General features: G+C 43.2%; 1 pseudogene; it reads right to left on the bottom strand.

Annotated features, from left to right (window-relative positions):
* Positions 1 to 1,127: 1,127 nt before the first annotated feature.
* On the bottom strand, positions 1,128 to 2,459 carry LOC123848899 (voltage-dependent anion-selective channel protein 1-like; annotated as a pseudogene).
* Between the last annotated feature and the right edge of the window lie 9,876 nt (positions 2,460 to 12,335).

The following is a 12,335-nucleotide window of genomic DNA, read 5'->3' as shown; positions in this document are numbered from 1 at the left end:
AATACAGACCTATATGCATTAATCCCCAGCTGAAACCCCTTTGAATATGGTCAATAGTCACCCTTTGTTTCCAACTGAACTGTTTTTTTTTTTTAGGTTCTAATATTTTATCCAAATTTTACTTTATGTTAATTAGAGCATTGGAAAGGAAGGATCTAATTCCACACAAAATGTAAGACTCTAAAAAGTACCCATTGAACTACTGAAAAATAAACCGAGTGGCAAGAATATAAATAGAAATCCAATTTAGATTCCGAACGACATCACAACGTGATTACAGTCACGGAGACTGTTCCTGCTTGCAGCTAGAACTCTTAGAAGCTGTTTCATCTGGTGCAAGGGTAAAAAAGCACAACATGAAAGGGAATTAAGTCCTGAATTATTGGTTTCATCACATCCACCTTCTCCACCCCAAAATGGCACATAAAAAACCAGCTACTGTGCACTGCAGACTATTTTTGGTGTAAAAGAGGTGTGGACTGGGGTGGAAACAGGTCGTGAAAATCTGTCTAAAGTCTCTTTCAGGGACACCTGGGTGTCTCAGTGGGTTAAGCATCTGCCTTTAGCTCAGATCATGATCCCCGGGTCCTGGGATCTAGCCCTGTGTCGGGCCCCTTGCTCAGCAGGGAGTCTGCTTCTCCCTCTCCCTCTGCCCATCCCTCCCCTTGCCCCCGCTTGTATGTGCTCTCTATCTCAAATAAATAAATAAAATCTTAAAAAAAATAGTCTCTTTCAGATGAGTTAGTACACAACATCAAACAACAAGCCTCTCCTCCATTAGGGTAGGAAACCAAGGTTCACCTTTCAGGAAGTCAGAATTTTATTCATGTACTCAATACCAATTTACAAATTGTCTATAAATTATCAGCTTCCACTAGGAGCCATTTCTAGATAAAAAAGATATCTCTATAGGCCACCAAGTTCCCCTCAAGTCTACAGCTCAAAGTACCTTTTTTGGAACTGGGTTTCCTCTGTATCTCTGAAAGGGTAACACCTTAAAGCAGAATCATCTTTAATCTGGAGGTCTAACATGATATTTAGCAATACTGCATCCCAGAAAAAGGTGCACTAAGTTCTGAAGGTAGCTACCCTGCAAAATAGTTTAAAATTAAACGGTTGTACAGTATTCAATTATGCTTGCATTCCAGGCCTAGACCAAGCTTATGGCCACCAGTGTTGACAATCTTGCCATCCAGCAGAGCTGACAGTGTCATTCTGACACCCCTGGCTTTAGGGTCTGAATATATCCTAAACTCATCAGGCTGGAGTTGTTCACTTCAGTCAGGAAACGGGCATCAGGGTCCATCTGATACTTGGCTGCTATTCTGAAGTGAGTGTTACTAGTTCCTGCTGTCCAGACCAGATTAACATTGGTCTCCAACTTCTTTTTTAAAGATTTTATTTATTTATTTGACAGAGAGAGACACAGAGAAAAAGAGGGAACACAAGCAGGGGGAGAGGAAGAGGGAGAGGGAGAAGCAGGCTTCCCACGGAGCAGGGAGCCTGATGCGGGGCTTGATCCCAGAACTCTGGGATCATGACCTGAACTGAAGGCAGACGCTTAACGACTGAACCACCCAAGTGCCCAACTTCTTGTTCGCCTTCTGATAAATGGAGCCACTACACTCTATCCTGTCATTTACATTAGTGTGAAGCTGCAATTCATCAGTCTTGTAGCCAACCGCAAAGTTGCTCTGGGTCCTCCCAGATTTTGTGGTCTCAGAATTCATCTGGGAGCTAGCCAGCCAGCCAGCCAGCCTTCTTGACCTGGCACCTGAGCATCCCAGACTGAAGGCCCAGCCATGTAGAAATCCACATCCAGGTTGATGAACTCTCACTTATGCTCTGTCCTGATTTTATCATCCCACACCTTTATCTCCCCACTCCCAGCATCCTGCCCCTATCCCCCATGTTTGGTGAGAGGATGAATCAAAGGTCAGCTTCAGTCCACATGCAAGCTGATCTTCCACAAAGATCTCCATGCCTTGTGTGTTGACAGTGTTCCATTTCTCCATAGACATCAGACCATGTTTGGTGCATCTGTACTTGGTTTCCAGGCTAACCCTCACTTTGGTGGTTGGTCTCAGCGTTGGCTAAACCTAAACTTGTACATTCCAGTTCATTCTCAGATTTTGGGTTTTTTTTTTTTCTTTCTTTCTTTTTTTTTTAAGATTTTATTTATTTATTTGATAGAGAGAGACACAGTGAGAGAGGGAACACAAGCAGGGGGAGTGGGAGAGAAGCAGGCTTCCTGACAAGCAGGGAGCCTGATGTGGGGCTTGATCCCAGCACCCTGAGATCATGACCTGAGCTGAAGGCAGAGGTTTAACCGACTGATCCACCCAGATGCCCCTCAGATTTTGTTTCCAAATCAGGTTTTATGAAGCCAGATCCATAGCCTTGGTGAAGACATCCCTGGCAAATTTTCCAAGATGAGCATTCATGGGAGGCACAGCCATCCCTGGCTCATGGGTAGTGGTGTCAGGCTGGGTGGTGGCTATAGCATGAGCAGCAGAGCCCCAACTCAACTTCTGATCCTTAAGTCCTGCTACTTCCCACCCACCTACATCACCCACACACCTGGTACTGGCATGACTCCAGGCCTCTCCTTATGTTCTCTCCTTTCTCTGGATTATTCTCTCTATTATTCTTTAACTAATGAGTTGCTATTAAGCCTTCAAGACACTAATAAAACATTTTCTCTTCTGTAAAGTCTTTCTCAGCAATCCTAGACAAAAGTGAGTCACTTCCACTTGATTGTTTCCATTTCACTTGGTATGTAGCCCTGCATTTCTAATTGACAGGTTATGCTGGAATTATGTGTTTATGGGTCTATCTTTCTCAGTAAACTGTGATCTACTCAATGACAGGGACTGCTCCTAATTCTTTGTTTGTCCAAAACCACAGCCACATCCCTGGCACATCACAGATGTTTAATAACAGTGTGATGAGTGGATGAATGAATAAATGAATGGATTAGTATAACACCTCAGGTGACATCTACTTTGATAGGACGGTGAAGACAGTAAAGTGGTGACAAGTAGGTCCACCACTTGTAGCCATGCGACTGGGCAAATTTCTGACTTTCCTTGCCTTGGTTTCCTCATCTATAAAATGGTGACAATAATACCTTTCTAGCTGTTTGAATTAAATAATAAATGTACAGTGCTTGGAGGAAGGCCTGGCACATAGTAATGATTCTATATGTATTAGTTATTATTGTTGTTATTGATCATGGAGAATCACTGTAAACTCCATGAGAGGTGGGGACTATGTTTTGACTTACCATTTAATTCCTAACTGCCACAGTGCTTCATATACAATAGGCACTCAATAAAGACTTTTTGAATAAATATCAAAAAAATAAAAAAGAGAACAAAAGAGAAGAGAGTTAAAAAAAAAAACAAAAACAAAACCCACACAGGGTAAATAGGGGTGCACTTGGCACAAAGCACAAAGATATTGCCAAGTCACCTCAGGTCCTCACCACTGGGCTGGATGACAAGGTGGCCCTGGAGTTTCTGAATCTTTCATTTCAACCTCACAGGAAGTTTGCCCATCTCATTCACAGTGCTCTCTCTAAAGACATTGAAAGGGAAAGGGATGCTATATACAAGGAGTGATTCAATAAGACACTAAGAGCCAGGGAAGCCTGCTTTTTATTCTGCAGCCCATGGACTCATGACCTGCTGCTGAACCACTTTTTTTAAAAAAAGATTTTATTCATTTATTTAGATAGAGTGAGGGCAAGTGGGGGGGGAGGGGCAGAGGGAGACGGAGAAAGAGAATCTTAAGCAGACTCCATGCTGAGTGCAGAGCCCGACGTGGGGTTTGATCTCATGACTTTGAGATCATGACCTGAGCCGAAATCAAGAGTCAGACACTTAACCCACTGAGCCATCCAGGCGCCCCTAAAGCCACCTTTTCTGGTCCTTGACTTGATCTGTAAAAATCAAACCCTAAATACTTGCATACCTATTTGCAACCAGACTAGGTGATAGTGGTTTCAGTAATTGTCATCTGGTTAATGTTCTTCAAGGCAATTAATTGTAACTTTTATAGTTATAATCTTTTTTACTGGACAGAAATTATTTGCATCTTTATGGGAAAAAACATGTAACTTCACTAAGACTGGAACCTTTAATCAGGAGTAAACAGTAATTTGAACAAAGTGTATTCCCCCTAGATTATTTTTTTTAAAATTTTAAAAGATTTTTTAAATTTACTTGAGAGAGCGAGAGAGACAGAGAGCACAAGCAGGGGGAGTGGCAGAGGGAGAGGGAGAAGCAGACTCCCCACTGAGCAGGGAGTCCGATGCGGGGCTGGATCGCAGGACCCTGGGATCACGACCCAAGCTGAAGGTAGATGCTTAACCATCTGAGCCACCCAGGCACCCTGCCTTATTTCCATGTTTTAAAAAATGTTTCTTAATAGGAAGGATTTTATTTTATTTTCTTCACTGCTGCATTACTAGCATCTGGAACAGTATTTGCAACTAGTAGGCTCTTAAGGAACAGTTGTTGAATGAATGAATGGTTATGCATTAAGAAAGTTTTTTTTTAAATTGGTTATTTATAATTCAGACTGCATTTCCCTTTATTTTACTTTTTTAAAAAAGATTTTATTTTTAAGGATCTCTACACCCAACATGGGGCTTGAACTCATGACCCCAAGATCAAGAGTGACGTGCTCTTGTGATTGAGCCAGCCAGGTGCCCCTTAACTTGGAATGTATTTCCCTTTAAAGTGATGTTAGAAATTATGGTAGTTAGTTCTCTGGTCAGACCAGAAATCTTTCCAACCTGCAGTATAACCAAGAAAGACTGGCAAACAAAAGCAGGAGTGTTTCCGTGAGAAATGCATTCATCTATTCAAAATGGAGAACCGGGGCCACATCTTCTTTCCACCTCCACACTTATATCCCTTTGATTCCATCCCCCACCCCCACCTCGGGACTTGCTGTCCCTCAAGGTCTCTATTGCTGGACAGTTGTATCAGGAATTACCCACAGCAGTGCTGGCTGCTTTGAGTACAGCCGGGAGCAGGCTGTAGTTAAAGGAAAAGAAGGAGGGAGCTGATGACCTCTGATTGGAGATGAGGTGCTCCGGGGTCTGCAACTCTGGAGCTATAACCCCTAGTATTTCTGTCAGTCTGAGGCTTTACCACATTTCTTTTCTTCTATAAATTCCAGCATGGACTTGCCCGCTTCCCTTTTAATATCACCATCTTGTGTTGACTAGAGTATTTCTCCTCTATAAGCCACTGAAGGACAGAGTGAAGTCTCACAGCTTTGCCTGTCCCTGACACATGCAGTCTGTGGAGGACTTTTAAAGACGTACAGGTACAGATTGGGTGTAACCATTCTGTGGATTTGTTGCAGTGATTGGAATAGCCAGATATTTTCTAGATACCAAGATGTTCTATCTGAAGTGCATTGTATTGATTTGCATTAAGCTCACCTGCATGTAACAGAAAACCTGAAAGAATAGTGGCTTAATCAAGAGAGAAGTTCATTTCTCTTGTGCATCAAAGTCTGGAAGTAGGCAGTGATTGTGTGGAGGCTCCATGGTCATCAGAGAACCAGACCCTTTTTTGTCTTTTCTGCCCCACTAGTCCAGCACATGAGTATCAACCTCAAAATCATGTGGGCATCCAAGTGGTAGGGAACACCCATTCACAGATTTTCTGGGTCCACCCAAAGGGTGGAAGATAGTAAGTAAAAAGCTGTAGGGCTAGGGCATCCTACTGTATCCAGGAATCTTACCTTCCTTTTTCTTTGAACTCTCCAAGACTGGGCACTGAAAACCAACCTGAGCCACCAGGCAAGCTGAGAGGTCAAGTGAAGGTCGGATGTGAGCTGGAGAAGGAAGGAGGAAGAAAGGAAGCAAAATTCTAAGAAGCAGCAGAAATAACCCCAAACATCAGAGACATTATTTTGTTTTGTTTTGAAGAGCTTATTTATTTATTTTTGACAGAGAGAGAGAGAGAGAGGGAGAGACCACAAGCAGGGGGATCAGCAGGCAGGAGAGGGAGCCCGATGTGGAGCTCGATACAGAACCCTGGGATCATGACCTGAGCCAAAGACAGATGCTCAACCGACTGAGCCACCAGGCGCCCCAGAGACTTTCTTTTGGAGGCTATTTGGGTATAAGAGCTGTACATAAATTTGCCATTTGCCTGTTTAGCACTGTATCAGTCAGAATCTCAACAGAAAACAGAGATCTCACTCAAGTTAGATCATCCGAGGAAGTGATCTTTGCCCACAAAGTTGTAAGGTGTAGCATCACCACAAGAGAATGCCTTAACCTGGGGTCAGTAGCAGCAGGGTGGTTAACATCCCTAGGCCTGAAGGGATGAGCGGAGGAAGTGGTTATTGAAAGGAATGCAAGGACTGCCTTGAAAAGAACTGTGACATTTGGACAAGAGAAACAGCCTGTGAAAGGGAACAAAGAGAGTTAATGCTCCTATTCCCTTCCATCCTAGGGAACCCTACGTTCTAGGGTTCCCCATTGGATGAGCCTACCTGAAGCCAGAGGGCAAGGGAACCCTTTGGTATGATCCATACAGGTGAGCTTCTTGGGACAGGAAAGGGTGGAGAGTAGATTTGGAGGGTCAAAAGAAGCTATAAAGCCAGAACATTGATATTAAGCTGCAAATAAAGGAGTAGAATAAAATCACTTTCATATGCACTCTTTTTATGCTCATTCTGTCATTAACTGAGGTAGCCAGCCTCCCAAGTAGCCCCCAGTGGTTCTTGCCTCTTGATATTCATGTTGCAGAAATGATGGAGGGTGGCTTCTAAGGCTGGGTCACACAGTGAGGCTTCTGCTTTTTGCCTTGGATCACTTGTTCTGGGGGATACTAGCTGTCAGGTCACGAGGATATTCACACGGGTGCTTGTGCTATGGAGCTCAAGCCTCCTATAGTAACCACTTACCAGCCATGGGAGAGAACCATCTTAGAAGACGACCTCCAGCCCCAGTCAAACCATAGTATGACAGCAACTCTGACTGGTATCTTGACTGCAACCTCATGAGAGACCCCAAGCAGAGACCTTAAGCTGCTCCCAAATTCCTGACTCTCAGAATTATGTAAACTAATAAATGTTTGTTGTTCTTCAAGCAACAAGAGTTTTGGAGTAATTTGTGGTGCAGCAATAGATAACTAATTATGACTGTTAATATAGGTATCAATTTGATTTTATGCTGTACCAACTGAGCCAGCCAGGCACCCCTCAGAGAACACTTCTTCTTCTTCTTTTAAGGATTTTATTTATTTATTTATTTATTTATTTATTTATTTATTTATTTATTTATTTGAGAGAGAGAGAGCACGGGGGTGGGGGGCAGAGGGAGAGGGAGAAGCAGACTCCCTGCTGAGCAGGAAACTTGATGCAGGGCTTGATGCCAGGACTCCAGGATCATGACCTGAGCTGAAGGCAGATGCTTAACTGACTGAGCCAGCCAGGCACCCCTCATACAATACTTCTCACATCAAATGGATATCCTACAATTTAACTCAGTTTTGACTCCAGCCACCTGGAGCTAGCACAGACCTCACAGGTTAAGAGCTCAGTCTCACAAGGCTGCCCCAACTTCAGATGGCAATCGCAAGTCCCAGGTAGTCACCCGAACTTCTTACCAACCAGCTATAAATCAAGGGTTCTCATGACCCCCTCCTCAGGTTCAGTAATTTGCTAAAAAACTCACAGATTTCAGGAAATGCTCTACTTACTACTCAGTTTATTATAAAGTATGTCTTTGTCTCTTTGGGCTGTGCAAAGTACCATAGACTGGGTGGCTTATATGCAACAGAAGTTTATTTCCCACAGTTCTGGAGGCTGGAAGTCTGAGATCAGGGTGCCAGCATGGTCAGGTTCTAGTGAGAGCCTTCTTCTGGGTTATAGACTATTAACTTCTGTTGTATCTTCACATTGTGGAGAAAAGATAGAGAGAGCGCTCTGTGATCCCTTTTTATAAGGAAACAAGTCTCATCATGAGGACTCCACCCTCATGACCTAATTACCTCCCAAAAGACCCATCTCCTAATACTGTCACATTGAGAGTTAGAATTTCAACTTATGAATTTGGCAGCAGTGGGGAAGAGTCTACAAACATTCAGTCCATTGCTGGATACAACTCTAGAACAGCCAAATAAAAAAGATGCATGGGCAAGTTATGGAGGGAAGGGCACAGAGTTACCATGTCTTCCCCAGAGCACCACCTTGTCAGCACCTCAATATGCTCACTGACTCAGAGGTTCCTCTACTACGCATGAGTGAGCAAATCACTGGTCATTGCTGATTAATCTAAAGATCAATCTCTAGCCCCTCTCTCCTCCTTTGACGTGAAGGAGTGGGGCTAAAACTTCCAATCCTCTAGGCATGCCTTGGTCTTTCTGGTGACTGACTAGTCCTCATCCTGAAGCTAACTGGGGGCCCACCAAAAGTATCTTCATTAGAACAAAAGATGCACCTAGGACATTCCAAGGGATTTGGGAGCTGTGGTCCAGGAACCAAGGACAAAGACCAAATATATATTTATCACATTTAGCTTCAACAAATGAGAACTTGTGGCGAGTTTTGTTTCATCTATGCCCCTTCCCACTTCCCCGCCACCCCCTCAGCAGACTGTTTTGAAACATTCCAAGTAATCATAAAATTTCATTAGTAACATTTCAATATTTATCTCTAAAAGATAAGAACTATTTAACATAACAATAATATTATCACCACAGATTTTAAAAGGTTAAAAATAATCCAAAAGACCTGTACATTTTGACTGTTGTAACATGTTGCTATATTGTCCTCCTATGAGGGTGTAATAATTTACCCTCCCACCCCCAGTTTACAGCCCTGATGCTATCAATCTTTTTCATCTTCACCAGTCTATGTCCCCTGAAAATGATGTTCCAATTCCCATTTCTTTGATTATTAGTGAGATTGAGCAACTTCTTATTTTATATTGGCCATTTATATTTCTTCTATAAATTGCCTATTCATTCCTCTGTTGATTTTTCTATGCATCAATCTTATTTTCATATTGATTGATAAGTTAAAATAGCAAGGGCTTTAATAAATATTGCATCATCTGTATTATATATAATGGAAAAAATTCAAAATGAACTTTATTGTCAAACAATTATTTAAAGTATGCATGGCAAACCCATAATATAGTGCTCCATGCAGCCATTATATATATATTTATCACTACCCAAAGCAATCTACAGATTCAGTGCAAACCCTATCAAAATACCAACATCATTTTTCACAAAACTAGAACAAATAATACTAAAATATGTATGGAACCACAAAAGACCCAGAATAGCCAATGCAATATTGAGAAAGAAAAACAAGGCTGGGGGCGCCTTAACCAACTGAGCCACCCAGGCGCCCCTGAATACTGGTCTCTTACGAAATTTGTGATTTAAAATATTTTCTTGGGCTAATTGCCTCCTAGATTAGTTCTGATGTAAAAAATGTAATAGCTGCTATCACTACCCACATTTCTGGGGTAATTTGTGGGTTTTTTTCTCACAACAATTCTGTCACCAAATGCTTGGGTTTCCCCCCCATAGCAGTGAATTCTCCAACTCTCTGGACACCAAGTTGGTATCCTGCAATTCAATTCAGTTCTGCCACGAATCACCCAGAGTCCCACAGGTTAAGGACTGAGTCCCACAAGTCTGCCCTCACTATAGCTTGTCACCTGTACTTCTGACCAATCAGCCATAGATGGGAGGGAGGTTCTTTTTTTTTTTTTTTTTAAGATTTTATTTATGGGTGCCTGGGTGGCTCAGTCGTTAAGCATCTGCCTTCAGCTCCGGTCGTGATCCCAGGGTCCTGGGATCGAGCCCCACATCGGGCTCCCTGCTCGGCGGGAAGCCTGCTTCTCCCTCTCCCACTCCCCCTGCTTGTGTTCCCTCTCTCGCTGTGTCTCTCTCTGTTAAATAAATAAAATCTTTAAAAAAAAAAAAGATTTTACTTATTTATTTGAGAGAGAGAGAGTAGGGTGGTGGCAGAGGGAGAGGGAGAGAGAGAATCTCAAGCACTCCGCATGGAGTCCCACACAGGGCTCAATCTCACAACCCTGAGCTCATGACCCGAGCTGAAATCAAGACTTGGACACTTAACTGACAGAGCCACCCAGGCGCCCCTAGATGGGAAGTTCTAACGACCCCTTCCTCAGGCTCAGTTAATTTGCTAGAGCAGCTCACAGAACTCAGAGAAATATTTTCCTTACTAGATTACTGGTTTATTATAAAAGGATCTAACTCCAGAGCAGCCAGCTGGAAAGGATGCATAGGGCAAGGTGTGGGGAAAGGGTGTGGAGCCTCCATTCCTCTTTGGATCATACCACTCTTCCTGATCTCTATGTGTTCAACAACCTGAAAACTCTCCAAACTCCAACTTTTGGGGTTTTTATGGAGGCTTCATTATCTAGGCATGATTGATTAGATCATTGGCCATAGGTGATTGCCTCAACCCCCAGCCTCTCTCCCCTCCCTGGAGTTTGGAAGTGGGACTGAAAATTCCAAACCCTCAAATCAAGTCTTGGCCTGAAGCTATGGAGCCCACCAAAAGTCATTTCATCAGACAAAAGAGGTGACTCCTACTATTCAGGAAATTCTAAGGGATTTAGGGCCTCTGTTTCAGGAACTGGGGACAAAGACCAAATATATATCTCTTAGTGTATCACAGACATAGATTGGTTTGAAGAGGAGTGGAAGAAAGAAAACAGATTCCAGGTTGATTATCAATTCAATTTAATTCATTTCCCACATTAACAACAATTATCTATGTGAAAGCTATTCTCAGTGTAGGGAAACTTCAAGAAGCTTATGGTCACGACATAAATGAATGGAATGGTGACTGCTAAAACTGTGAAATACTAGAAGCAGAAGAGTCTCCAAGGTCTAGCAAGTGTCTAGCACAGGAGGGGCTCCACAAACATTTGCTCAATATAACTGAACTGAGGAGGTAAGAACAGAACTAAAAGATATGGCAGAATGTAGAAAGTGACACAAAAGTACGGACATGTCCTGCTACAGCTGTCTATGTCAGTCCCTGAGTTTTAATTGGGGCAGAAAATGGAAAAAGTGAAGGCAAATGTGAAAGAAATGAAGGTAATTGAGAGGAAAGACTTTAAGAACAGATTAAGGAGACCAGTGGTCGGGAAGAAAACCTGGAGGGGAAAACCTGTAGGTACCTGCCCTAAAAATTTAGAATTTTTAAAAGCACTCCCCTAGAGCTAATCAGGCTGAGCTCTTTCTGCATCAACCATTAAGGCTTCAGTAGACTTGAAATTTTTACATCAGCCGCACTGTTCTGTGCCACACAATGTGTGAAATAGAGTCAAGAACAGGGAACACCGAGGGGTATAAAGGGCCGAAATAGCTGAAGGGAAAGCAGCAGACACCATGCCGCAAAGTGAGAACAGAAGTATTTAGGTAATTTTTAGTTATATTTTCTTTTCTGCTTCCATGAGTGAGGGGTGGACCCACTTAGGTCCCCTGGGATTTTCTGATCGTGGCCAACTTTGCATGCATTACAGTATTTGCTTGATGTAATTTCCTTTTTTTTTTATTTTTAAAGATTTTATTTATTTATTTGACAGAGAGAGGCAGCGAGAGAAGGAACACAAGCAGGAGGAGTGGGAGAGGGAGAAATAGGCTTCCTGCTGGGCAGGTAACCTGATGTGGGGCTCCATCCCAGGACCTTGGGATCATGACCTGAGCTGAAGGCAGACGATTGACCTGAGCTGAAGGCAGACGGTTAACCTGAGCCACCCAGGCGCCCCTTTATTTATTTTTTTAAAAGACCTTATTCATTTATTTGACAGAGAGCGAGAGAGCACACGCAGGGGGAGCAGCAGAGGGAGAGACAGAAGCAGGCTTTCTGCTGAGCGGGGAGCCCGATGCAGGACTCAATCTCAGGACCCTGAGATCATGACCTGAGCCGAAGGCAAACGCTTAACCAACTGAGCCACCCAGGTGCCTCAGGGATATTACAGTTTCAACAAAAATCCACCTCCCATGGAGGTCTGGGGAATGGCAGACATAACTAAATGAACAAATAGGTAAACATCCAATGTGCTGATCCACGCTCTGAAGATGGGAATGGGCAAGGGGTAGAGGAGAGGGAGACCCACTGTGGAGTAACCAGAGACCTGCAGGACAGGAGACAGTGGTCCCCTGAGCTGTCTCCAGTAGAGGCCAGAGCGGCAGAACAGAGCTGCCCGGGGAGAGTGGATGATGGTCAGTGGAGAAGCCAGGCATAAGCATATAACATCGTTTCCATTAACCCAACACATTTCCTATTCCCAGCTTCCTTTTGGT

Source organism: Mirounga angustirostris, unplaced genomic scaffold (genome assembly GCF_029215605.1).
Source record: "Mirounga angustirostris isolate CCGP_5_RB_7025 unplaced genomic scaffold, mMirAng1.0.hap1 SCAF_2, whole genome shotgun sequence".
Classification (NCBI taxonomy): Eukaryota; Metazoa; Chordata; class Mammalia; order Carnivora; family Phocidae; genus Mirounga; species Mirounga angustirostris.
This window is presented reverse-complemented; position numbering and strand designations above follow the sequence as displayed.